The following is a 27,400-nucleotide window of genomic DNA, read 5'->3' as shown; positions in this document are numbered from 1 at the left end:
TTTACCAGGACACAGTGCGCAAGATGGGCATCGATCATTTGGTGATCAAGCCCACTAAAGCCACCTTCAGAGGTAGTATACCAGGTGTGGAGGCCAGCTGTACAGGCTCCATCGCCCTTGAGGTAGTCTTCGGATCATCGGACAATTACCGTACCGAAGAGTTAATCTTCAAAATCGTCCCCTTCCGCAGTGATTATCAGGCACTGCTCGGACGAACCGCATTCGCTCGATTCAACGCGGTGCCACATTATGCCTACCGTAAGCTCAAGATGCCCGGTCCACGCGGCGTCATCACGGTTAATGGCAAGGCCGAACTTTCCTTTGGCACCAAAGAGTATACCGATGCCTTAACAGCAGAAGCAACGAGTGGCACCTTGTAGCCGAACCTCGAGGCGACGGCCAGGCCCCAGGACACCGCCAAAGGACTCCGAACTACTTCGCGGCAGGATAGCCCGGCTCGTCCAGAGCTCAATTAAACACTCCGACGAAGGCCAGGACAAGCCGCATACAGTGGCTCAACCGCTCTCCGGCACACAAACATTTCTTACATTCCCTTTGCAGGTTCACCTTTGCGCTGACCAGGACTAGCAATATGGAAGCAGCTCGAACGCGCAAGGGAATCCTTAGATATTCCCCGCAATGACCATTCGACTATACTCCCGATCCGCACACAGCTTCTTCCCCCCTGGTCTCAGCAGGTTCCACAGTCATATTTCTTTTTTATCACATTACCTGTACTCATACGCATCGACGTACTATTCAAATACAACATGTGGATTTATATGACGCTTATTTGCTGTTATTTCTTATTAAAATTCCTTTGTCAAGTGGCATCCATACACCGCAATATGCCTTAAAACATGCCAGGGGCTTCGTTTTACCCATAATACGGCAATAAAGTCCGAACACCTTCACGGAAGTTCGGCACCCCGAACCAATAGCATTATATGCATCAGCTCCGAATCATGTCTTGGGTCAATAGTTGGGTTTGCCCGTCTCCCATGTTTTGGTATGTTACGTTCCGCTATATCGGCTAAGGTAGCACTGGGAGAACTATTGCGATTGTGTCCCGGTTCTTCCGGACGAGCACCTCAGTAGAGAAAGCCGAAAACTGACTGTCATGATACGGCGAGAGCTGGTCAGCTGTTCGAGAGGTTGTAAAATCTTTAAGGATTTCTCCCGCATAATGCCATAACCAATGCAGCGTGCGATGGATCGGTTTTTCTTCCGATCAGGCGCTTATAGAGCCCCTCGTGCGGTCTTCCGAACACCAGGGGCTGCGCCTACCTTCCTTTCCTAAAGCTCCTATGGCTAAGTGAGAGTGATAAAGCCCTATAGTCCGATTGCCTGGTTCGTTGTGCTGAACACCTCCTTCGAAGGACCCAAAGCTGGGGTAAAGAGTGACCAGGTTTATCCCGAACACCCCCGTACTTCTTACGTGGGGGCAGAAGCCGACGACCGGCCAACTCTCAGGATTAATATATAAAACAGCCGCGCAGGAGGATAAACTTTTGTATAACAGGCAACAAATAATATAAATGACCTTGTTCAAACATTACAAAGGACAACATGATTTGCATTCATGGAAATATAATGTCCTTGGTGCATAGCTCCGCTGCAAGGTAGGATCCTTTCAGGACACTTTCATAATATAATTCAGGCTTGCGGTGCTCCTTCCCCTCTGGCGGTCCCTCGGTCATCAGCTTTTCAGCATCCATCTTCCCCCAGTGCACCTTTGCGCGGGCGAAGGCCATTCGCGCACCCTCTATACAGACCGACCGCTTGATGACGTCAAGTCGAGGGCAGGCACTTACAAGCCGCTTCACGAGCCCGAAGTAGCTGCTTGGAATCGGCTCGGCGGGCCATAGCCGGACAATCAAATCCTTCATGGCTAGTTCCGCCGCCTTATGCAGTTCGATCAGCTGTTTCAGTTGATCGGCAAAAGGCACCGGATGATTCGGTGCCAGATACTGCGACCATAAGAGCTTATCCGCAGTGTTCCTTTCTTCGGCTTGGTAGAATTGGGCGGCATCCGATATGCTGCGGGGCAGCTCCGCAAATACCCCTGGAGAAATCCGAACTCAAAATTAGATACATGATTTTCTCCTCGAATACTTGCTTTACATGGAAAAAAGCCTTACCTGCCGCGATTTTCCTCGCCTCCTGGATCTCCTGCAGGGTGCTTTGGGTTTCCCCCCGGGCATCGCTCGTGGCCTGATGAGCCTTGGTGAGTTCGGATTCTTTCTTCGTTAAACTCTGCTCCAAGGTCTCACATTTCTGCACGGCCTCTTGAAGCTCCTGCTCAGCTTCAATAACCCTGGCCTCGTGCTTCTCACGAAGAGCCTGCTCTGCGGCTGCCTTTTTCTCAGCCTCGGCCACAGCCTTCTTAAGAGCCTCGACTTCGGTCATCATCCCTAGCGCAAATCATGAAACATATTAAATTCGTTCGCAATAAACGCGAACAAGACTCGTGCATACCTTGTTTATCTCCCAACTGCTTTTTCAACTGGCCAAGTTCTTCTTTGGCCCGCTCCAGACTTTGATTCAGTCCAGAGACCTCCGCAGTTTGAGAGGCAGCAGCCGCTACAGACGCCTGCTTATAAAAGAAGTGAGATAGATGTCATCAAGTGAGTCTTCCTGCGAACATAAGTTTGATCCTCTGTCCGGTTCTTTCTTTCACCGAACAGTGTATCAGGGGCTACTATCCATACCATGACACTCTTCGAAACCTCATAAAACATACCTCAAAACCTTTTATAAGGCTGATACAGGCTTCATTCAGTCCACTCTCGGCAGACTGAATCTTCTCAATCACCGCACCCATAAGGGCACGGTGTTCATCGATGACGGAGGCGCTCTTCAGCACCGCCAACAAAGCATCCGACACCTCTTGTTGGACAGAGGTTGCCGTTGGAACAGGTACGCCCCCTCCAGCCGAGGTAGGCCACCTGCTTGATTCTGTAGCCGTTTTGGTCTCCGGAATTGCATCCGGTGGGGAGCCAAATTCAAGATGGCCCCCGCCGTCAACTCCCATGGGAATCTTCTCCCCCATGTGTCCGTCCCCTGAAGTTTGACCTCCAGGCACCGCCTTCACGATCTTTTCCTCCCCTCCTTGGCCGGGGTCCTTCTGGGACGAAGCCTCGGTGTTATTCACCTATTTGGGGGAAGGGGCCTTCGGGGGCGTCCCGCTCTCCATAGCATCCGAGCTCAGCAAATCCTCTGATGAGGATTGTTTGGTGCGGGACCTTGCTGGACTACAAAAAATATGGCTCAGGTTAAAATATTATGCCATGATGAGTCCGGACGCACAAATGTATTCGGACTTTAGATACTCATGAGTTCACCAGGGGCTGGGCCCTGGGATCCCACGCCGGGCCGCTGTCGGTGGCGGCAGTGGACTCTTCCGGAAAAGGAGCTTTTCCCCTCTTAGGCGACTCGGCCTCCAAGTGTATGGAGGCCGTCCTCTTCTTTCTTCCCCCTTCTGGGGATTCATCTTCCTCCTCCTCCTCGTCCTCTTCGGAGGCAGAATGGGCATTGGAGCCTTCGGATATCGTGTCCGAAGTACCGCGGCGACGAAGGCCGCCCCGGGTCTTTTTGGCCTCCTTCTCGGTCTTCTTCTTCGGCGCCTTGTAAGGCGCCGGGACCAGCATCTTCGTCAGAAGTGGGCCGGCCGGTTCTTCGGGCAGCGGGGCCGGACAGTGGGTCCGCTCCGCCTTCTTCGTGCAGCCCTAGGAGAGTTGTGGAAAACACATTAAGCATTTCCCTTGGGTTATGCGGATAAAACGTATGATGACTTACCGAGCTTGCAGGGCGGGGCAGTTGGTACCCGCGGTCCTCGGCTGAGTCCGGCCATGATTTGCTGGACTTGAAAAGCACCTTCCAGATATCTTCGTGCGAGGAGCCAAAGAGCTCTCGCAGGGTTTGGTGCTTGGCCGGATCGAATTCCCATAGATTGCAAGTCCGGTGTTGACAAGGCAGGATCCGCCGAACTAACACCACATGGACTACATTGACAAGTTCGATGTTCTTGTCTTGCACATCTTTAACGCGTGTCTGGAGCACCGACAGTTCGTCGGACGAAGACCAGTTCAGGCCCTTCTTGAGCCAGGACGTAAGCCGCAGAGGGGCTCCAGATCGAAACTCAGGAGCAACGGCCCATTCTGTGCCGCGCGGCTCAGTAATGTAGAACCACTGCTGTTGCCACTCTTTGACGGAATCATTAAAAATACCTGTTGGCCATGTGACGTAGGGCATCTTGCTCACCATAGCGCCCCCGCACTCGGCGTGCTCTCCGCTCACTACCTTGGGCTTCACATTAAAGATCTTCAGCCATGAGCCGAAGTGTGGCGAGATGCGGAGGAAAGCCTCACACACGACGATGAACGTCGAGATGTTGAGGAAGGAATTGGGGGATAGATCATGAAAATCGATTCCGTAATAGTACATGATGCCGCGAACGAACGGGTGGAGGGGAAACCCTAGCCCGCGGACAAAATGAGGGAGGAATACAACCCTCTCGTGGGGTTCCGGAGTAGGAACCATCTGTCCCGCCGTCGGGAGACGGTGGCTGATTTTCTTGGCCAGATACCCGGCCTCCCGAAGCTTTTTGATATCCTTCTCCCGGACGGTAGAGGCCATCCACTTGCCTCCTGCTCCAGATCCGGACATTTTCGGAAGGCCTTTGTGGGTGGAGAAGATGAACGCTCAGGCGCTGGAGCTCGAGCGAAGGGGAATGGATCGGGAAGAAGAAAGCATGGGTGCGAAAGGGAGTCCTTATCCCCTTATAAAGGCAGCAGGGATTCCGCGCCTCCCCACTTGCCCGGTAAACTCGCTTGTTCCCCAAGCGCCGTGATTGATGGCACGGTTGGGTTACCCACACCCGTATTGATGAGAATCCCGTGATAAGGGGATACGATCTCTGCTTCGACAAGACATGCCAAGAAAACCGCCTCGCAATATGTGTAGTAGCTAGTTGACAAAAACGGTTCGAATAATGACCGGGCCGTGGCGTGATGTCACGCTATGAGGCTTGTCAGCAGATTATATTTGTGGAATATTATACTCTCTACGGTGGTATGTGGAATTTGTTTTGCAGAGTCGGACACGACCCTTGTGTTCTAAATCTTCTATGAAGTATTCGGAGGAGGAACCCGCCTTGCAATGCCGAAGACGATCTGCGCACCGGACTCATCGTCATTGAAGCCTGATTCAGGGGCTACTGAGGGAGTCCTGGATTAGGGGGTCCTCGGACAGCCGGACTATGTACTTTGCCGGACTGTTGGACTATGTAGATACAAGATTGAAGACTTCGTCCCGTGTCCGGATGGGACTCTCCTTTGCGTGGAAGGCAAGCTTGGCAGTTCGGATATGTAGATCTCCTCCCTTGTAACCGACTTTGTGTAACCCTAGCCCCCTCTGGTGTCTATATTAACCGGAGGGTTTAGTTCGTAGGACAACAACAATCATAATCATAGGCTAGCTTCTAGTGTTTAGCCTCTACGATCTCGTGGTAGATCAACTCTTGTAATACTCATATCATCAAGATCAATCAAGCAGGAAGTAGGGTACTACCTCCATCGAGAGGGCCCGAACCTGGGTAAACATTGTGTCTCCCGCCTCCTGTTACCATCCGCCTTAGACGTACAGTTCGGGACCCCCTACCCGAGATCCGCCGGTTTTGACACCGACAGCCGGAATGTCTTCAACAGTGTTGGCTTCAGACTCTGAGGCAGTCGTAGAAGGAGTGACTTCAGAAAACACTTGACGTGCTACTGAGCTAGTGTGTTGCACTTCTCCTTCTGGAATGGTGGACATGGATACCTGTGGCCAGAGGCCCTTGTGAAGCCTGCGAAACGCTGGCGACGCCTTTGGAGAAGGAGTGGTTTGTTCCATGTAGTCTTCATCATGAAGGACTGAAGACGTAACTTGAGCAGGGGGAGTACGCGGTGTCTCATCTTGTACTGGGGTGTCTTGTTGTTGGCGCTTGTCCCATGAGTCATCTTGAGCTATTGGCGTCAATGGACGACCAATGCTAATGAGTTCACTTCTCGTGAGAGCAGGCGATGACACTCACTGGGGGCTCGAGCTGAGGAAGGACTACATCATCATCTACATTGTCGTCATGACCAATGTCTTCAGCTGTGTTGGGGTCAGCAGCTGGAACTTGTGACACCCAAGTTTTTATTTGGATTTTTCAAAAGATTTTTATTTAACTTGAGGGGAGTGATTTAAATTTTTCTTCAAGAGAACTCTCCCTCTCATATAATTTTTCCTTATGGCAAAAACTTTATTGGGATTCACCCAAGATCTGCCCTTGGTCTTGGAAGTCCTTGCTTTTCATTTGGACTCAAGACAAAATGTTTTTCATTTGGGAAAAATAACTTTTGAAAACCTTTTTGAATTTTTGCACTATGGCTTTTGGAAAGTCCTTTGCCACTTTCAACAATTCCTCCTTGCCATGGCCCTAGTGCAAATGCTCTCTCCTAACCCTTCCCTCACCTTTGGATCATGTTTTACACCAAATCCAGCAAGTTGAACCTCCCCATGTATCTATTTCCATTCAAATTATATTCAAACAAATTTCTGTCCTGTATTCTACCACTTGGAGATTTACAAAGGAACTCCATTTTCTGTTTTGATTTTTGCCACCAAACCAACTCTCCCTCCTAGTCCTTTGAACCCCCAACCTAGAACTATGAAGATCCACTGGTCTTCAGTTCAAAATTTTCAAACTACACTTGCTGCAAGTTTGGACCAGATTGGTCAAATTTGGTGAAATTCATTCAAAACCTTCTCCAAAAATTCCAAGTAAAATCAGGCAGCCCCTGGGTGCTTTGAGTAGTCATCTCACCAAGTTACAGCTCCAGAAAAATTTATCTCATGGCCAAAACCTCCTGTCGAACACCTGCAGTGCATGGTCATTGTCAAGTTCAGAGTTTCAGAGATTCAGTCAAGTGGCTGCTGTCGTTTTCTTCAGTAGCGGACGTCGATCTCGCCAGTGCCACCGCGTCGCCTTGCTCCTCGTCCCCGCCCTCTTGTTCCTGCACCGCACGAACACCTGGCGCCTTGCGGGCGTCGGCGACGAGCAGCAGAAGGTGCGCCGCCCCGTGACCGACGCCGGCGGCGGCTTTGCGGACGCCAGCGGGAGACACGGCGCCGACGACGCCACCCAGCGCCGCCCAAACCACCGGAGCTCGCCGCGTGGCCTTCCACTCCCCCGAACGCGCTGCCGCTCTCGTCGTGAACCGCAGGGCGTGGAGCGCGCTCTCTGCCGCCGTTGAGCCCGTGCGGTCACCTCACCATGGACCGACGCCATTACGCCAAGACCAACCCCATTTAGCTGTAAAACGAATCCAGTAACCTCCACTGATGCTGCCCGGCCGCTCAAACCACCTGCCAACCCACTGCTCCGCCGTAATCGCTCGCCGGAGATTCTCCGTTCACGGCCACCCCGTCGATCTGCCTATAAATAGAGGCCCCGAGCTTCAACTCGAGCACCCACCAGCCCTGCACTCCCCCTAGAGCACGCCTAGCCACTGGAAGAGCCCCGAGGAGGTCTCCTTCCTCAACTCCGGCCGCCGCGACCCGCCACGGGATCCAGCCCGATTCGCCCCCGTGTGTGCCCCTCCGCCTCCATTCTCTTGCCAGTAGCTTCACCTTGCATCACTCGTTCTGACCCGCGCCTCAATTCGTAGTTTGCAGCCCTCCACCGGAGTTCCCCATCCTCACCCGAGCCGCCGTCCGCCGGAGAAAGTGCCGCCGTCGACGTGGTGCTCCCCGTTGGACGAGTCCACCACCCACCGACGCGGAAGAAGGCGCTGAAGCTCTTGGTACCCTCCGTTTCTCCTAACTCGCCGTGGTTCGACGCCGGCGTCCACCGCAGTCTTCGGGCGCCGGCGAGCTTTTCAAACCTGACATGTGGACCCCGCGTGTCAGCCTCTGTTCTTTTATTCGCGAACCGTTTTCTGTTGGCGCCTTCGGGCAAAATAGGTCTTCTCCTTTGCGCTTGCGCATTCCCAGCCGAAGCGTTTTCTGTTTTCTCAGTTAAAACCCTGGAACTTTTCTGTTTCATTACAGATAAGTCCCTGGTCAGAAACCTTTATAACTTTTTAATAAAAAGGTATTTTTGAGTGATTCTTTTTCTGACAATCTTCAAATTTTGTCTAGTTTTTTATGGGATTTATTTGAAAAATATTTGGAAAAGTCTCTGTGTATGTGTTGGTTTTCACGTTAGTACCCGTTTCGTGATTGCCGTAGGTTCCGGGAGAGGTGAAGGGGCCGCGAACTTCGCCGAGCTAGACTCCGACCTCTTCGAACCAGGCAAGCATGTTTTGAACATTTGATATGACAGATGTTTTTCATGTTCACGTGAAAGTTTTGTGCGTGGCATATGAGTGTCGGTAAATGCCTCGTTGCTTGTAAGGCAACGACCCGGTTGTTCCAGAGTGCGATGATCTCTGATGAGAGATGGCCTAATCATGTGATGACATGAAGGGCAGCAAGGTGGTACTGTTGTAGCATACCAGCCTTGTGTCATCCGACTCTTCCGACGTTAACATGGTTGGAGCCGTGTTATCGTTCTTTCCCCATTCTGTGCTACCACATGTCTCATTGCCAGGGTGCGGTTTAGTAAGTTGGTAACCTCTTTCCGTGTACACACCAAACAGAGAGGCCGGGATGATGGTACCTTGGCCCAGGATTAAAGCTAGTCATCCGGTCAGGGGGCATGGGTGTTTCCGGTTGGGACCGAGAGGGGGGGCACCCCCTTAGAGCGCGCGTATAAAAATTTGATCCCATGCTACGCGAGGTTGTAGCCTCCCCGTCTCAAGGTTTTTCTTGGACGTTGCCGAGGGTGATCCCTGGCTTCGGATGGTTGAATTGGGTGTGTACTGGTTAGACGTGTTCCTTCCAAAACACCGTAGACGGAACTAGTCCCCGTGACTACTGAAATCCGTTGGCTGTGGTTAAGTACAAACTCTGCAGAGTCAATTCTTTTCAAATCATGTATCCATGATCAAGCAGTGTAAGTATTATATCCATATCCATCTGTGTGAAAAACTTGTCCTCGGAGAACAAGCTCAAGTGGTAAATTCATATTTATTGTTATTCCTGTGGATGGACTAACTTTATATTTGTCTCATGCTTGTGATACTTATGTTCCCGAACCAATGTATTATTGAGTTGTGATATAAGCCCTTTATGAGACGTCGCGCAGATGTCCGACTGTGGCGTGTTCTTGTTCTTTACTTTAAATATAAGCCCTTTCTGTGATGTCGCTCAGACGTCCGACTGTGGCATGCACTGCCTTTATTTTCTGTAATAAGCCCTTTATGTGGTGTCGCCCCGACGCCCGACTGTGGCATTATTAGTCCGCATTTTCCTCTCGAGGAGTCTTTCAGACACTCGTTTGGCATCAGTATTACAATTTCTGCAGTTTCCGCTCGAGGTGTCATTCAGACCCTCGCTTGGCACCCAGTATTTATTACCTCTATGTCTGATCGCACTGGTTAATTTGTTCATGTGCTTCATGTTTACATTTATTATACCTTATGTCCGAACTGTCTTGCGAGTACTTTCATAGTACTCACCTGGCTTGTTGATTTGGCCAGATGTTGACGAAGGCGATCTCTTGGATGAAGAGTTTGATAGCGCGTCCGACGCCTAGAGGAGTCCCAGTCAGTCCTGCGCGATCCCGGATTTTGGTCACTTGTATTGTTTACGCTTCCGCCACCCGCAATAAGTCTTCTCGAGCCTCACTCCGACGCTCGATGAGTTGTAGTCTTCTGGAATCATATCACTCGCTTCGCGGTGATATTTCCACCACCGTTATTATCGTGAGTTAGTAGTTGCCACCCTATCCGCCGTTTTGTTTTAGCGGCGTGCATGTAATAAATTGTTGGGCAGTCCCTGCTCAACCTTGTATTATATTTAGTACTCCTGGTATTTTTCTTCTGTGACCAAGATATTGTCTATCAGTGAGAAGGAATTCTTCCTCGCTGGTCCGTAAAAGGGATCGGTCTCTCAATAATTATTTTATTGAAAAACCGGTCGCGACAAGCTTGGTATCAGAGCCAGGCTGACTGTAGGAAGCCACTAGGTGCGATCGCTAATCGGTTATTAGTGTCTTTTGCGCTTTTTCAGCATTTTGCAATTGTAGCTATTTTCTGTTGGTCATCATAAATTTATGACATGACTACTCAGAATTTTTGCCTACTTTTGTAGATGGCTGGCGGCAGCTGTGAGAATCGAGTGTTCACCAACGTGCCCGAGGGGTTTGTCAAGCTCCTCGTCTCCATCACCAAGCTCGCGATCGGGCCAGCAGCTTGCCTGGAGTTCACACTCTATCAGCACAAGCTCAGTGACGACGTGTCTATGCACCAAGCTGTGGTGCAGTTCAGGGGAGGACGTTCTGCTGCTCGTCACTTCCGTTTTACGGGAAGGGCCATGCCTACGGAGAGGCATGCCATGCAGATGGCTGCCCGTGAGGCGATAGCTCGCCTTCGGGACATCCTTCCTACGATGAAGACTCGTCGCTACCGCTACCTCCCATGCCATGTGCCCTACACCAGCCACTATGCGTTCGCCTGCCATCGGGGAGAACGAGATGAAGCCATCGAGATGGTTGTGGAGTATCTCAAGGCTCCGGAGGAGTCTTTCGACAACCTCGTAGATGATCTTGTGGCTGCCCGCATGGACTTAGTCCGGGGCGGTCCTGCCAGCAGGAAGGAGCTTCTCCACACGGCGCCGCCTTTGACATTCGTCTCGTCTTCAGCCTCGTATGCACCGGCCGTTTTGGCCACTGCTCGCCGTCTGCCTACCACTGAGGAGTTCGACCGAGTCATCGCTCCTACTCCAGTCAGAGCCGCACCGCCTGCCGCACGCGCCCTACCACCAGTCGCCCCCGCACCATCACCGCAGCGCAGCGTCCCGCGCCAGGAGCCAGCTAGAGAGGAGGAGGTTGATTCTCCTGGACCGCCGAGTCTTGCCATCGGCAAGGGGAAGGAGATCTTCACCATCTCCGACTGAGAGCACCGAGTAGCAGCGTGTCATGCCTGCTTGTATGATGTGTTGTTTTATCTGTACGCTAGTTTGTACTGGTGTGTTTGCTGCCTTCCGGAGTAGTACGCTAGTTTTAATAAAATGTCAGGATTGTGTACGCGCATCCTGAGTGCTGTATCTTGTGTTTGCTTTTCGCATGTAAGGTTTATGTTAAGCACTTCTTCTCCATGAAAAATCATTTGTGTTTCTTTGAAAACCTTGAAACCTTTTTATTTTTGCCTTTGCGAGATTTTTGTGCTACACAATTTTTTTCTCATGGGTTTCGCAAATAATACCCCAGACTGGAAAAATGTCTCGCCCATGGACTCGCTCCATGCCCAATCAGCCAGAAGAGGTTTACGGGACACAGACCAGCAACAATTTCACTCAGGGTCAGTCCAGCCAACAAGACAGCGAAGCGGCACTGTCTCAAGTATGCCGTCTCTTCGAGCAAAGCCAGCAACAGCACCAAGAGATGATGAACCATGTCATCAACATGGGAAACCACCGTGAACCCTATCAACCCCATTCCAAGTTATCTGAATTACAGAAGACTCGCCCCTCAACTTTTGCTCACACCGACAGACCGCTGGAAGCCAATGATTGGCTTCGTGAGATTGAAAGGAAACTGATTATTGCTCAGTGCTCAGATCATGAGAAGGTGCTTTATGCACCACACTACCTTACTGGAGCAGCCGCAGCATGGTGGGAAAACTTCCTACACATGCATCCCAGGGAACACAACATCACCTGGGAAGAGTTCAAGGAAGGCTTCCGTGGGGCACACATCCCCAGGAGCATCCTAAAGATCAAGAAGAGAGAGTTCGATGACCTGAAGCAAAGAGGCATGTCAGTGACCGAGTACAATGGTCAATTCACCCAGCTGTCTCGTTATGCCTACGACGAGCACATGACAGAAAACAAGAAGATGGAAAAATTTCTGGACGGCCTGGCACCAGCATTAAGATGCCAACTGATCGTGCACACCTTTCCGGATTTTAAGACGCTGGTGGACAAGGCCATCACCCTGGAGAATGAGCGCCGTAGTCTGGAAGATATCCGCAAGCGAAAGAGGGACAAGACGACTCTTGCCCGCAGCAACCGAGGCAAGACTGAGGTCCCAAGGACAGACACAAGGAGATCCACGACTACTGAGCCAAGACCCGTCGGGCAATTTCATGCCAGAGACAAGGAGTTCACATACCGTCCAGGGGTCACCTGCTATGCTTGTGGTCAACAAGGGCATTATGCTAAACAGTGCCCGAAGCCAAGAGACTCGGCACCCAAGCCGAACAATGGTGGAAACAATCCAGCCCCCAAGCGCAACAACTTCAACCCCAGCAACAACCACAGGAAGGGTCACCTGAACCATGTGACCAGGGAAGAAGCGCAGAATGCCCCAGACATCATGGTCGGTACGTTCCCTGTCAACACAGTACCTGCCACGGTTTTGTTTGATTCTGGAGCTTCCCATTCGTTCGTTTCGAAGAGTTTTGTTTCGCAACATGGTTTTCCGATACTTCCCTTGGAAAAATCTATGATCATCAAGTCCCCCGGAAATAAGCAAATCGCTCAAGGTTACTGCCAAGGAGTGGTCATTGAGTTCGAAGGACTACAATTCCACGCGAATCTCATCGTGTTGGAAAGTAAAGGACTGGATGTCATTTTAGGGATGGACTGGTTGACCACCAACAAAGGATTCATCGACTGTTTCAATCGGACAGTGATTCTCACTCACCATCACGGCAAGACTATAAGAGTTTCTGCCCAAGAAAGGCCACGATCATAGCAACCAAAACTGAACAAAATGGACATTGCAGAACTGAGGAAAGTTCCAGTGGTATGCGAGTTCCCTGATGTGTTTCCTGAAGAACTACCAGGCATGCCACCAGACCGAGAGATCGAATTCAGCATTGAACTAGCACCTGGCACCGCTCCCATCTATAAGAAGCCTTATAGAATGGCACCCTCAGAATTGGTGGAGTTGAAGAAGCAGATAAAAGAATTATTGGACAAGGGATTTATTCGAGCCAGCTCCTCACCATGGGGTTCGCCTGTGTTGTTCCCTAAGAAGAAAGATGGGACACTGAGGCTGTGCATAGACTATCGAGCCCTCAACATGGTCACCATCAAAAACAAATATCCGATGCCACGGATCAATGATTTGTTTGACCAGCTCGCACAAGCCAAGGTATTTTCAAAGATTGATTTGAGATCGAGATACCATCAACTGAAGGTACGGACAGAAGACATTCCCAAGACAGCTTTCACTTCCAGATATGGGTTATACGAGTTTACCGTGATGCCTTTTGGACTAACGAACGCCCTCGCATATTTCGTCCACCTCATGAACAAGGTATTCATGAAATTCATGGACAAATTTGTGGTGGTATTCATTGACGATATTCTGGTTTACTCAAGGACACCGGAAGAGCATGCTGAGCACCTCAGGATTGTTTTGGGAGAATTGAGGAAACATCAGTTGTACGCCAAATTTAGCAAGTGCGAATTTTGGCTAAGACAAGTTGGTTTCTTGGGCCATATATTGAACCAAGAAGGCGTGGTCGTAGACCCAGAAAAAGTCAAGGCCATACTAGACTGGAAGCCACCCGCCAATGTTACAGATGTGCGGAGTTTCCTAGGAATGGCCGGATATTACAGGAGATTTATTGAAGGTTTCTCCACGGTGGCAAAACCTATGACACAATTACTCAAGAAGGACAAGAAATTCATATGGACGGAAGCATGTGAGCAGAGCTTCCAAGAACTCAAGAAGAAGCTGACAACCGCACCGGTCTTAACTGTGCCAGACATACACAAGAGCTTTGAAGTGTATTGTGACGCGTCCCGAAAAGGTCTCGGATGTGTGCTAATGCAGGATGGCAAAGTTGTCGCATATGCCTCCAGGCAGCTGCGAAAACATGAGGAAAATTACCCAACACATGACTTGGAGCTAGCAGCAGTTATACATGCACTCAAGGAGTGGAGGCACTTTCTGTTGGGAAATCGCTGTGAAATATACACGGACCATAAGAGCCTCAAATATATTTTCACACAGCCAGAGCTAAATTTACGCCAACGACGCTGGTTGGAACTGGTCAAGGACTATGACGTCGGTATTCACTACCACCCGGGGAAGGCAAATGTAGTGGCCGATGCCCTTAGTCGAAACCCCAGCCCGGACAGTGACGATCAGCAAAATTTGAGGCCTGAATTTCAGCGAGAGTTCACTAGGCTCAACATGATGTTAGTCTCTGAGGGCACCGTCTCGAACCTGGAGGTACAACCCACCCTAGTGGAACAAATCAAGAAGGCTCAACAGGGACATCCCAGCATTGAAGGCATAAAGAAGAAAATGAATCTTAGTAAGACTTCAGAGTTCGTCACAGACAGTGAAGGGACATTATGGTACCGAGACAGACTTTGCGTACCTAACATTGAGGAACTCAAGCAACAGATCTTGACGGAAAGCCACACCGCCCCATACTCGATCCATCCTGGAGGAACCAAAATGTACAAGGACATCCAGGAAAGATTTTGGTGGCACGGTATGAAAAGAGATATAGCCACGTTCATTGCTTGTTGCGATTCATGTCAGCGCATCAAGGCCGAGCACCAAAAGCCAGCAGGGCTACTCCAGCCTAACAGGATACCGGAGTGGAAATGGGATGAAATCGGAATGGACTTCATTGTCGGATTACCCCGATCACAACGCGGAAATGACGCCATATGGGTCATCACAAACCGACTAACCAAGGTTGCTCATTTCATTCCCGTGAAGACTACCTACTCCACACAAAGACTGGCAAAACTTTATCTCTCCCGTATAGTTTGCTTGCACGGAGTCCCAAAGACTATAATATCAGACCGAGGCACCCAATTCGTCTCCAAATTTTGGGATCACCTACAACAAGCTCTGGGCACGCAACTAGCTTTCAGTACAGCATACCACCCTCAGACTGATGGACAGACGGAACGTGTAAACCAAATACTAGAGGATATGCTAAGAGCCTGTGTGCTCACCTATGGATCCAGTTGGGAAGAAAGTTTGCCGTATGCCGAATTTGCTTACAACAACAGTTACCAAGCCAGCTTGCAAATGGCACCCTTTGAAGCATTGTACGGACGAAGGTGTCGTACCCCTCTGAATTGGTCAGAAACAGGTGACAGCCGTATCTTCGGCCCAGACATGCTTAAAGAGGCCGAGGAGAAAGTTAAACAAATCAGGGACAGACTCAAGACAGCACAGAGCCGACAAAAGAGCTACTATGATCAGAAGCATCGAGAGGTCAGCTTTGAACCCGGTGATTCCGTATACCTCCGAGTATCTCCAATGAGGGGTCTACAACGATTCAAGATTAAGGGGAAGCTAGCCCCAAGATTTATTGGACCATTTTGTGTAAAGGCACGAAGAGGCACGGTTGCCTACCAGCTAGACCTACCCAAGGAGCTGTCAGACGTCCATGACGTGTTCCACGTCTCACAGCTAAGAAAATGTGTGAGCAACCCAGAAAAGCATGTACCTCATGAGGACATTGATATGCAACCAGATCTCACCTACAGAGAAAGGCCAGTAAAGATCTTAGAAGAGTCTGAACGGAGGACCCGTCAGAAAACGACAAAGTTTTTCAGGGTTCAGTGGAGCAACCACACTGAGGATGAAGCTACATGGGAAAGGGAGGATTTCCTTCGAGCAGAGTATCCATACCTATTTGAGGGTCAGCAGAAATCTCGAGGACGAGATTTTTCCTAAGGGGGTAGGTGTTGTGACACCCAAGTTTTTCTTTGGATTTTTCAAAAGATTTTTATTTAACTTGAGGGGAGTGATTTAAATTTTTCTTCAAGAGAACTCTCCCTCTCATATAATTTTTCCTTATGGCAAAAACTTTATTGGGATTCACCCAAGATCTGCCCTTGGTCTTGGAAGTCCTTGCTATTCATTTGGACTCAAGACAAAATGTTTTTCATTTGGGAAAAATAACTTTTGAAAACCTTATTGATTTTTTGCACTATGGCTTTTGGAAAGTCCTTTGCCACTTTCAACAATTCCTCCTTGCCATGGCCCTAGTGCAAATGCTCTCTCCTAACCCTTCCCTCACCTTTGGATCATGTTTTACACCAAATCCAGCAAGTTGAACCTCCCCATGTATCTATTTCCATTCAAATTATATTCAAACAAATTTCTGTCCTCTATTCTACCACTTGGAGATTTACAAAGGAACTCCATTTTCTGTTTTGATTTTTGCCACCAAACCAACTCTCCCTCCTAGTCCTTTGAACCCCCAACCTAGAACTATGAAGATCCACTGGTCTTCAGTTCAAAATTTTCAAACTACACTTGCTGCAAGTTTGGACCAGATTGGTCAAATTTGGTGAAATTCATTCAATACCTTCTCCAAAAAATCCAAGTAAAATCAGGCAGCCCCTGGGTGCTTTGAGTAGTCATCTCACCAAGTTACAGCTCCAGAAAAATTTATCTCATGGCCAAAACCTCCTGTCGAACACCTGCAGTGCATGGTCATTGTCAAGTTCAGAGTTTCAGAGATTCAGTCAAGTGGCTGCTGTCGTTTTCTTCAGTAGCGGACGTCGATCTCGCCAGTGCCACCGCGTCGCCTTGCTCCTCGTCCCCGCCCTCTTGTTCCTGCACCGCATGAACACCTGGCGCCTTGCGGGCGTCGGCGACGAGCAGCAGAAGGTGCGCCGCCCCGTGACCGACGCCGGCGGCGGCTTTGCGGACGCCAGCGGGAGACACGGCGCCGACGACGCCACCCAGCGCCGCCCAAACCACCGGAGCTCGCCGCGTGGCCTTCCACTCCCCCGAACGCGCTGCCGCTCTCGTCGTGAACCGCAGGGCACGGAGCGCGCTCTCTGCCGCCGTTGAGCCCGTGCGGTCACCTCACCGTGGACCGACGCCATTACGCCAAGACCAACCCCGTTTAGCTGTAAAACGAATCCAGTAACCTCCACTGATGCTGCCCGGCCGCTCAAACCACCTGCCAACCCACTGCTCCGCCGTAACCGCTCGCCGGAGATTCTCCGTTCACGGCCACCCCGTCGATCTGCCTATAAATAGAGGCCCCGAGCTTCAACTCGAACACCCACCAGCCCTGCACTCCCCCTAGAGCACGCCTAGCCACTGGAAGAGCCCCGAGGAGGTCTGCTTCCTCGACTCCGGCCGCCGCGACCCGCCACGTGATCCAGCCCGATTCGCCCCCGTGTGTGCCCCTCCGCCTCCATTCTCTTGCCAGTAGCTTCACCTTGCATCACTCGTTCTGACCCGCGCCTCAATTCGTAGTTTGCAGCCCTCCACCGGAGTTCCCCATCCTCACCCGAGCCGCCGTCGACGTGGTGCTCCCCGTTGGACGAGTCCACCACCCACCGACGCGGAAGAAGGCGCTGAAGCTCTTGGTACCCTCCGTTTCTCCTAACTCGCCGTGGTTCGACGCCGGCGTCCACCGCAGTCTTCGGGCGCCGGCGAGCTTTTCAAACCTGACATGTGGACCCCGCGTGTCAGCCTCTGTTCTTTTATTCGCGAACCATTTTCTGTTGGCGCCTTCGGGCAAAATACGTCTTCTCCTTTGCGCTTGCGCATTCCCAGCCGAAGCGTTTTCTGTTTTCTCAGTTAAAAGCCTGGAACTTTTCTGTTTCATTACAGATAAGTCCCTGGACAGAAACCTTTATAACTTTTTAATAAAAAGGTATTTTTGAGTGATTCTTTTTCTGACAATCTTCAAATTTTGTCTAGTTTTTTATGGGATTTATTTGAAAAATATTTGGAAAAGTCTCTGTGTATGTGTTGGTTTTCACGTTAGTACCCGTTTCGTGATTGCCGTAGGTTCCGGGAGAGGTGAAGGGGCCGCGAACTTCGCCGAGCTAGACTCCGACCTCTTCGAACCAGGCAAGCATGTTTTGAACATTTGATATGACAGATGTTTTTCATGTTCACGTGAAAGTTTTGTGCGTGGCATATGAGTGTCGGTAAATGCCTCGTTGCTTGTAAGGCAACGACCCGGTTGTTCCAGAGTGCGATGATCTCTGATGAGAGATGGCCTAATCATGTGATGACATGAAGGGCAGCAAGGTGGTACTGTTGTAGCATACCAGCCTTGTGTCATCCGACTCTTCCGACGTTAACATGGTTGGAGCCGTGTTATCGTTCTTTCCCCATTCCGTGCTACCACATGTCTCATTGCCAGGGTGCGGTTTAGTAAGTTGGTAACCTCTTTCCGTGTACACACCAAACAGAGAGGCCGGGATGATGGTACCTTGGCCCAGGATTAAAGCCAGTCATCCGGTCAGGGGGCATGGGTGTTTCCGGTTGGGACCGAGAGGGGGGGCACCCCCTTAGAGCGCGCGTATAAAAATTTGATCCCATGCTACGCGAGGTTGTAGCCTCCCCGTCTCAAGGTTTTTCTTGGACGTTGCCGAGGGTGATCCCTGGCTTCGGATGGTTGAATTGGGTGTGTACTGGTTAGACGTGTTCCTTCCAAAACACCGTAGACGGAACTAGTCCCCGTGACTACTGAAATCCGTTGGCTGTGGTTAAGTACAAACTTTGCAGAGTCAATTCTTTTCAAATCATCGTATCCATGATCAAGCAGTGTAAGTATTATATCCATATCCATCTGTGTGAAAAACTTGTCCCCGGAGAACAAGCTCAAGTGGTAAATTCAGATTTATTGTTATTCCTGTGGATGGACTAACTTTATATTTGTCTCATGCTTGTGATACTTATGTTCCCGAACCAATGTATTATTGAGTTGTGATATAAGCCCTTATGAGACGTCGCGCAGACGTCCGACTGTGGCGTGTTCTTGTTCTTTACTTTAAATATAAGCCCTTTCTGTGATGTCGCTCAGACGTCCGACTGTGGCATGCACTGCCTTTATTTTCTGTAATAAGCCCTTTATGTGGTGTCGCCCCGACGCCCGACTGTGGCATTATTATTCCGCATTTTCCTCTCGAGGAGTCTTTCAGACACTCGTTTGGCATCAGTATTACAATTTCTGCAGTTTCCGCTCGAGGTGTCATTCAGACCCTCGCTTGGCACCCAGTATTTATTACCTCTATGTCTGATCGCACTGGTTAATTTGTTCATGTGCTTCATGTTTACATTTATTATACCTTATGTCCGAACTGTCTTGCGAGTACTTTCATAGTACTCACCTGGCTTGTTGATTTGGCCAGATGTTGACGAAGGCGATCTCTTGGATGAAGAGTTTGATAGCGCGTCCGACGCCTAGAGGAGTCCCAGTCAGTCCTGCGCGATCCCGGATTTTGGTCACTTGTATTGTTTACGCTTCCGCCACCCGCAATAAGTCTTCTCGAGCCTCACTCCGACGCTCGATGAGTTGTAGTCTTCTGGAATCATATCACTCGCTTCGCGGTGATATTTCCACCACCGTTATTATCGTGAGTTAGTAGTTGCCACCCTATCCGCCGTTTTGTTTTAGCGGCGTGCATGTAATAAATTGTTGGGCAGTCCCTGCTCAACCTTGTATTATATTTAGTACTCCTGGTATTTTTCTTTTGTGACCAAGATATTGTCTATCAGTGAGAAGGAATTCTTCCTCGCTGGTCTGTAAAAGGGATCGGTCTCTCAATAATTATTTTATTGAAAAACCGGTCGCGACAGAACTTCTTCGCTCGCATGAGCCTCTGTGGAAGTAGGCTCATGGATCACAAGACGACGCTCTTGGTTGGTTGAAGTAGGAAGAGCGACGGAGATAGGTTCAATGATGAGGGGCTCTGGGGCAGTAGCACGATCTTTCTTTGAAGACTTTGAAGCCTTTGTCTTCAATTTCTTCTTAGAGGGAGCATCATCAGATGTATCCTTGTGCTTCCTCTTCCTGGCTTCGGCTTCAGCCTGCCATGTCTTCTTCATTTCTGAAGCTGCTGAGGGGACCTTTGGCTTCAAGCCAGTCATGCTAGCAGGAAGGCAATGCTAGGTTGTTCCTTCCCTTGGGCTTCGGGTTGGGATTCAGCAGACTTCTTCTTTTGCTTGGCAGCCATTCTGGGGTCGATGCCAAGACACCCAAAAGCCTTTCGCTTCTCTGCTTCATTATGGGCTTGAACACATTTCTGTGCATAATACTTCATGCGCTCGCATGAGCCTTTGGCTTCTTCACGCTTCTTGTGGAACTCTTCCTTAAGATCATGCAACATTTTCTTGAAGATTTGCACATCAGCCACACTGAGCTTGGCCATGTGCTTCTTGAAATGCGCCTTCTCATGATCAATCTTATTCTTGAGCTCGACGATTTTTTTTGCCAAGGCCAATTCATTGGCAATGTGTCAGTGTACAAAAGTAGGGGCACTCCTTTTTACCCCTTTACTTGTACACGGACAGTCGGAGCCGCGCCCACGGCCACACTAAGCAGGGCAGGGGAGGGAAGCCGGAGAGAAGCCCAAGCACGAGACAACCAAGGCAACGCCAAGATCAGAAACACGAGAAGCAAGAGGGCGAGGTGGACTCCCCCGGCAAGACCCTTGCCGGGGCGACCTCCGCGGCCCCGGCAAGAGCCTTGCCGGGGCAGCTTGCTTGACGTCAACGGAGTGAGCCACCCTTGAGCCCAAGGGTTCCAACACCGCCAACAACTACATTGGAACCAGGGCTCGTAAGGCACCTCCATAGTGGCATGCAGATCTTCGTCAAGATCATGAACATGTGAGATCAGATGAGGACCAGAAGACAGCGACCCTCGGCGGGATCCTAGCCGAGGAAATCCACAAGGCCCTCGGCAAGCGCCTTGCCGGGGACGACTGCAATGCCACGGCAAGACCCTTGCCGGGCCCCCGGCAAGACCCTTGCCGAGGGCATCAGCAGGGCCGCTGCCAGGGCCGCACCAGCCAAGACTCCACCGCCGTCCCCATGCAGCTGCCAGCTCGACCAGCTGAGCAGGCGCCCGCGTGGCAACGTGCGGCCTCTACACCGACCCAGGAAGCTCCTGCGTGGTGGCATGCAAGTCTTCCTGAAGGCTCCATCATCGCGCCAGCCCAGCAGCCAGCCAACGTGGCGCGACGATGCCTCGTCAGCTCGGACGCGTGTCAAGGCCAGGCGAGGCGTCGATAGCTGGGACGTGCTTCCTTGCCGTCCCCGATAAATCAAGGGGGACACGTCGGCAGCGCATTAAATGTGTTTGTCCGACGGCCCAGAGGATAGGCTTATCGACTGTAGACCTTTCCACCTCCTGTGTGCCACCGTGGCAACCCCTTTTGCCTATAAAAGGAGGCCCGAGGCGACCAGGAGAGGGATTCGGCTCTTTTGGGCAAGTTGCACCCCGTAGCTAGCTCAAGAACACAAGAACACTCAAATATATCCACCAAAGCAGGGCTAGGGTATTACGCATCCTCACGGCCCGAACCTGGGTAAACGACCCGTGTGCTTTCTGTCAGACCCGCTCTTTGCACAACCTCGCGCCCGTCGACTGTAGAAGGGATCCCAGTGACCCCATAGGTGTCGTTTCCACCAACATCTTTGGCGCGCCAGGTAGGGGGCGCAGTTATGAAAATCTGGTCTGATCGGAGCAGCGGCTTCATCAAGGTCGTCGTTTCGAGAAAGAAGACGACCAAGCTTGGCGGCACCATCTGCAGATGCGGTGGACGCCCGTGCAACGACAGAAAAGCTAAGTCACGCGAAACTTTGAGTCATTTCCTTTTACATATAAGGTTATTGTCCTCGAAGATCTTGCCTATGTATGGGAAACCTGTACGCAAAGGGGCCCTCCCACTATTTGCAATACCTTTGTTCTGTTTTGAATCCGCTCAACAGTTCAAGTGGCTGTGTCGATAGCGGCAGGGTTAGCCTTCCGCAATCGGCAACACTCTCGATTCTGACTCGAGCCAGGCTCGACTGTTCGGGCGGCCGCGTTGAGGGCGGTAAGGTGGCTCGCCTGGCAGCAAGCATACCCGGCAGGCCATTGAGGATCCATACCCAAAGTGTCGTGGCCTGGGTTTACGCGCCGGCAAGCCTACCCAATCAACGTAGGGTGGACATACAAAGGAAGATCAGACAGGAAAATAACATGCATTGTCTCGAAAGTACTACAGAGTTATATTACATCAATTGTTGCTGCGGTTCTAACTAAAGATAGAAATTGTCTTGGTCATGAACCTGCAGCGGCGATAAGAAACGAGGTGCCTAATCCCGGCGCTAGCCCTCCACCCTCTGAATTCCGTCGATGAGGCTGATGACGGGCTCGAAACGCTCCTTGAGCGGCACGAGGTCAGTGTCCTCCGGCAAGCTCTCCAGCGCGGCATCGAAGTGAAGGGCGGGGTTCCAGTACGCCACCTTGGTGAGGACCTTGGTCATGGCACCCCAGCAAAGCCTCCGGGCCTCATCGGCCAGGAAGGCCGCTCTGTTGAGGCGAAACTGCTCCGGAGCCCCAAGAACACCCTCGAAGAAAAGGGCCAGCTTGGCGTTGGGAGTCGCGCTGCGGTCCGGGGCGTACCTCACGTTTGGCATCCCCATGGTGGCCAGCTGCATGGTGATCCTACCGGCGACCTCCTCGAGGCGGCTGATCCAGCGATTCTCGCCCTCCACAAAATCCTTGTGGTTGGCGGTTTCGTTCTTCCGCTGCAGCTTCTCGGCCTCCAGATCCTTGGCCAGGGTCACCTCCCGAGCCCTGGCCTCTGAGAGCATCCCCTCAAGGCCCTCCAGCTTCAGCTTTAGGTCCTCGATGGATTCATTGGCCTTGGAGAGCTGCTCAGCCTTGCCGAGGACTGCGCCCTGCGCCTCCATCAGGGCACCGTTGAGCGTGTTCTTCTCCTTGGCCAGCTTCAGGGTCTGGTCCTTTAGCCCGTCCCACTCCACCTCCAGCTCCTTCACCCTGCCGGTGTGAACCAATGCCTGGGCATTGAGTGCCTCCTTATGCCTCTGCTCCAGCTCTTGCGTCCACTACACGACGAGCTTCTCCACCTCCTCGTCCTTGCCGTGGAGCGTTGCGGGAAGCTTCTCCTCACACACGGCAAGGTCCTCCTCCTGGGAGTTCAGCGCGGCCTGGTGCTGGGTTCGAGCGGCCTCGGCCTCGGCAGCCCGATTCTCCGTCGTCTCCTAGGCCTTCTCGATGTCGGCCCGCTTCATGGTGAGCTCCACCTCGCGCTTGGCCAGCTCGTCCTGGGCGGCCTTCAGGTCCTCACAAGCCTTGCGGAACCAATCCTGTGTCTAGACAACGCGCCCCTGGAGGTCCGCCTCCGCCTTCTCCACCATTGCCATCCTGGACTTGGCCTTGTCCAAGCGGGCGCGGTGGAGCCCCTGGAGTTTCCGGAAGTTGGCGCCCATGGCCTGGAGGAGCCGCCTTCCTGGGAGCCGTCGCCACCAATGCTCGGCTCGTCAACAACCTCGAGCCCAGCGGCAGCAAGCACCTCGTCGTCGAACACCTCTCGCTCGACGGGCACCCTAGTGCTCGACGCGCCAGGAAGATGGACGAACAGGTCGTCACTCACCTTCAGGTAAGGCTGGTCGTCAACCACCTCCTCCTCGGCAGCGGCCTTGTCGGCCTCCCCGGCAGGCCCCTTGCCGGCCTCCTCGGCAGGAACCTTGTCAGGCTCCCCGGCGGGCCCCTTGGCGGCGTCTTCAGCCGCACCCTTGGCGGCCTCCTCGGCGATGATCTTCTTGGCCTCCGCCGCGGCGTCCTTGGCGACATTCTCGATGATGGCGTCTATGTCCTCCTGGTCCGCCAAGGGAGGATCTGGATATCGGGAAGGGGGTGAGGTGAAGCCAAGACCAAGATTCAAGAAGAAGAAAAAGAACAAGGACGGAAGGCCAGAGACGTACCCGTGCTGGGCTGGGAAAAAGTGGCCCCTTTCTCGCCAACATTTGGTGCCGAGGTGGAGCCGCCGGCGCCCGAGTTCGTCTCCTCCTCCTCCGTGTGCATGGGCTCGGTGCTTGGCGCCCTTGCCGGGGACGCCCCCCCGGGGCGGCGTGGTCGATGGGGGCGGCGCATTGGGGGTGGCCCTCGGTGGCTCCTCCTGCTGCTGCCCTCCTCCTGCGATCTCGGCAAGGTCAGCACCAATGGATCATGCCCACCAACACACGTCGACGAGGGGCGAGCGGCGGACTTACGCTGGCGGCTGCTCCGGGGGCTGCTGTCCGGGCTGCTGACCACCACCAGTGGCGCCCTCGAAGTACTCGCCGAGGGCTGGCCGCCCGCCGAGGACCTGGCCCTCTTCACCCTCTGGGCCAGCGTCTCCGCATCCCTGCCAAGACGAAAACAAGTCAAGATGAGAAGCACAGTTAGAGGGGCCGGAGATGACGAAAATGAGATACTTACTCGTCCTCCACCTCCTCTTCTGCTGCCTTCCTTTACTTCCTCGGGCTAAGGGACCCGAAGTCAAAGACGACCTCCGTTTTGACGTCTGCCGGAGGAGGGGAAGAAGGTGGAGTCAGGCTACGCTTGGACGAAGAAGAGGCAGCTGCCTTCTTCTTCGCCACCACGGCCTTCACCAACTTTTTCACCGTTGCGGCCCTTGTCTGGCGCGCGGACCCCTCCTGGGCCCGCTCCGTTGGGGCAGCCCTGCCGGGTCGGACCGGCTCGCCGGAGTTGGCCCGCCGCAGGACTCGTCCCCTCCCCATGGCCGGGGGGGGGGGTCGACGGCCTCGACCTCCTCCTCCGACGACTCGTCGGGCACGTCTTCAATGAGAAGAGCCCCGGTGCCGGCGCTGCTGGCCTCCCCAACGGTTCCGCCCACCGGGCGAGCTCCTCCTCCTCCGCGGTTGCTGCGGCCTCGTCTTCCACGCCGCCAGCGCTGCCGACCTGCCTGGCAAGCTCCGCCTCCGCTGCCCTGGCGGCGATGTAGTCCAGCTCGGCCTGAGTGGTGTCCTGAATGAGCAACGGCTCATTGCGGACATACACCTCCGCCAAATTGTCTAAGAACTCTTGTACCTGCTCCTCCGGTGGCGCGGCCCAGCTCGGGACGGGACCGTGCGCGTTGCAGTCCGGCATCATGGCAATGATGTCGGTCTGGCGCGAGTTGTTGCTCAGCGGGACCACCCCCGCCCGCAAACCAAACAGGGGCCCCTTGGCGACCTTTCCGGCCTTCGCGGCCTTGCCGGACCTCTCGGCCCTGCCGTCGCGGTTCACGTCGAGCTGGAAGATCCGCTGGCAGAAGTTGGCGTGCCCCATCACCGTGGAGTTATGGTTGGGGCCGGGGCGAAGCCTCATGATGTCAGCCGCATTCTGGAAGAGCCAGGCCGGCGTCCCCTTGTTGTGTAGAGGAGCGATTCGGCGGCGGAGGAAATCCACCCCAATCATCTCCAGGGTAAGCCCGGCAATGGTGAGGCGGAGGATCCTGGTGGTGGCGATCTTGAACTTGTCATCCTGGGCGTCGGTGTCGCCCCAGTCGTTCTTGTGGACCGGCAGCGCCTGGCGGACCCGGCAGAACTCCTGTGGGTCGTCCTCCTCAACCCAGCACCACCGGCCCCGCCATTCTTCCCACCTCTCCTTCTGGGCGCCCTCTGGGTGCAGCCAGAGATGGTGCCTCCCTTCTAGATGCGAGGATAGAATTAATGGCGGAAAAAGCGCCGTGTTGGGGACGACTCCGGCGAAGCCCTCACAGAGATGGGCAAACAGAGCCATACACGCCACAACATTTGGAGTAAAATCCAGAAGGTGGAAGCCAAATGTGTGCACGATGTTGTTGAAGAAATCAGAGAAAGGAGGGCAGAGGCCACAAGAAAAGTAGTCCACGAAAAACGGGTACCGATTCAGGGCGGCCTCGGTGCAATTGGCGGGGACGACACGCGTGGCTGGATGCCCCGTCGTCTCCCCCCGTCTTGCACCCCCACAGGGGCTTGAAGCTCTCCCAGAGTTCGAACACGTCGACCGTCGAGGGGAAGTAGGCGAGTTACGTCCACCGCGCTACCAACTCACTCTCCGGCGGCTCCGTCGCTCCTGCGTCCTTGGCCACTCCCTTGCCCTTGGTAGATTTGGGGGCCATGGTGGCTGCGAAAGGCGGGGGGCGAAGTGCAGCGAGGATGCAGCAGCGGCGAGCGAAGGCGAAGAGCTTGAGGAGGAGGAGGAAGGGGACGGCGGTTCCAAGGTTGGAGAAGACGCAGGGGTAAAGTGAGCAGCCCGCCCGCGGTAATTCCTTTTTTACGGGGAAAGCGCGGGCCGCCTCCTTTCCCATTAACTGCGACGTGACGCATGCGTGCGAAGACCGCCCCACGCATGACCCCCACGTCACGCATGACCCTCCGCATCACGCGTTCAACGCGGGTTGTGGGAGCGCAGCGGACGAAACAGTTACCGCAGTAAAATCCGCCCCGACTGCCCGCGCACCGTTTTGGGCCTGGCCCAACAACGTGTCGCGCTTATGTGTGACCCAGGCCCGGGGGCTCCTGTCGGTGTACAAAAGTAGGGGCACTCCTTTTTACCCCTTTACTTGTGCACGGACAGTCGAAGCCGCGCCCACGGCCACACTAAGCAGGGAAGGGGAGGGAAGCCGGAGAGAAGCCCAAGCACGAGACAACCAAGGCAACGCCAAGATCAGAAACACGAGAAGCAAGAGGGCGAGGTGGACTCCCCCGGCAAGCCCCCTGTCGGGGCGACCTCCGCGGCCCCGGCAAGAGCCTTGCCGGGGCAGCTTGCCTGACGCCAACGGAGTGAGCCACCCTTGAGCCCAAGGGTTCCAACACCGCCAACAAATACATTGGAACTAGGCTCGGGAGGCACCTCCGTAGGGGCATGCAGATCTTCGTCAAGATCATGAACATGTGAGATCAGATGAGGACCAGAAGACGGCGACCCTCGGCGGGGTCCTAACCGAGGAAATCCACAAGGTCCCGGCAAGCGCCTTGACGGGGATGACTGCAACGCCACGGCAAGACCCTTGCCGGGCCCCCGGCAAGACCCTTGCCAAGGGCGTCAGCAGGGCCGCTGCCAGGGCCGCACCAGCCAAGACTCCACCGCCGTCCCCATGCAGCTGCCAGCTTGACCAGCTGAGCAGGCGCCTGCGTGGCAACGTGCGGCCTCTACACCGACCCAGCAAGCTCCTGCGTGGTGGCATGCAAGTCTCCCTGAAGGCTCCATCACTGCGCCAGCCCAGCAGCCAGCCAACGTGGCGCCACGATGCCTCGTCAGCTCGGACGCGTGTCAAGGCCAGGTGAGGCAGCAACAGCTGGGACGTGCTTCCTTGCCGTCCCTGATAAAGCAAGGGGGACACGTCGACAGTGCATTAAATGCGTTTGTCCGACGGCCTAGAGGATAGGCTTATCGACTGTAGACCTTTCCACCTCCTGTGTGCCACTGTGGCAACCCCTTTTGCCTATAAAAGGAGGCCCGAGGCGACCAGGAGAGGGATTCAGCTCTTTTGGGCAAGTTGCACCCCGTAGCTAGCTCAAGAACACAAGAACACTCAAATATAT

This window comes from Aegilops tauschii, chromosome 6, assembly GCF_002575655.3.
Source record: "Aegilops tauschii subsp. strangulata cultivar AL8/78 chromosome 6, Aet v6.0, whole genome shotgun sequence".
Taxonomy (NCBI): Eukaryota; Viridiplantae; Streptophyta; class Magnoliopsida; order Poales; family Poaceae; genus Aegilops; species Aegilops tauschii.
Note: the sequence above shows the minus strand (reverse complement) of the source record.